Here is a 1,479-nt window from a genome sequence, read left to right on the forward strand (position 1 = left end):
CTCCCAGCATTATTTTTGAATGAATCCCTAGTCTATCACTGTTCTCTCCCCCAGGAACACCTAGCAGTTGGGGTGGGATTTCTAAGTACTGCATCTGCCTCTGCTGTATCGCATTATCATTCAGCAATTACTCTGAGATCCTATTCTGTAGTTGGAATTTGTTTTACTTTTCATACACTACTGTCACAGTTAGTTCAGTTTTCTGTTCCAAGTTCATTGGATCCAGGTTGTCTCCTTAGATTTCATCATGTAGGCATCCCTCTCTTTCTTGCTTTTATTTTGTGTGTACTCCTTGGTAAGGAGCCTAATGCTCCATCCATTTTATGCATGGACCTCCCATGCTCTTAGTGCAGTTCAAGGCACAAAGCTGCTGCAGGAATGGGACAAGGGATAGTACACTAATATGAAACATGACAATTCCTTTGCTCTATCTATCTTAATATCCTCCTCCTAGAAGTATACCAGATGCTCCAGACATAAACCTTGGTCATTATGCAATACAGGGGAGAGGAAGGCACTTAAAAGTGTGCAGCAGAGTTTTGAAGCAATGTAAACATTCAGCATGGCATTAGCCTTCTTCCTCCATTTGGTATTATCTTCATTTTACAGATAAAGAAACTGAGGCACAGAGCAATGAAATTATTAGTCCAAGGTCACTTGTGAAACTTGTGCCAGAGCCAGAGAGAGAACTCGGATGCCCTCACTAATCTACATCTTTCACCATACTCTGTAAGATTCCTTTAGTGACATTTGATCTGCAATGTCCAGCTAGAGGGCAATTTTTCAAGAGGTTCGCACCCAGCAGCTCCCATTTTGATATTTAAGGACAGATATTCAACAGAGATTAGGTTTAACTTTTGAAAATCTGGCCTGAAATGGCTGTTTTGAGTTCTACTGAAAACAGTTACTGAATGTGCGGTTTTGGTAGGCTGGTTGTTGCTGCACACATCACCTTTTTTAAATGGATGCCATGGCAAACTTTGAGTCAACCTGCCACATAAAACGACCTTTGTTCTTAATTTACCAAAGGTGAAATTATACAGTGCAATCCCAGCAGGAGGCGGTTAAATACACGATACCAAATGGGTCATCTTTTGCCTCAGGGATCTTTTTTCCTGGAGCAATAGTGGCATCACTCTCTGAGGGAGTTATCCCTTAAGGATATTAAGTTATCCCTTAAGCTATTACCAGCAGGAGAGTGGGGTGGGAGGAGGTATTGTTTCATGGTGTCTGCGTATATAATGTCTTCTGCAGTTTCCACAGTATGCATCCAATGAAGTGAGCTGTAGCTCACAAAAGCTCATGCTCAAATAAATCGGTTAGTCTCTAAGGTGCCACAAGTACTCCTTTTCTTTTTGCGAATACAGACTAACATGGCTGTTACTCTGAAATCTGATCCCTTAAGGAGAGATACTCTTCTCTTACCTTACGCATAGAGAGAAATAAATGTAAGAAAGGTTATGTAGATTCTAACCTGTC

The sequence above is a fragment of the Lepidochelys kempii genome, chromosome 16, assembly GCF_965140265.1.
Source record: "Lepidochelys kempii isolate rLepKem1 chromosome 16, rLepKem1.hap2, whole genome shotgun sequence".
NCBI classification, from domain to species: domain Eukaryota; kingdom Metazoa; phylum Chordata; order Testudines; family Cheloniidae; genus Lepidochelys; species Lepidochelys kempii.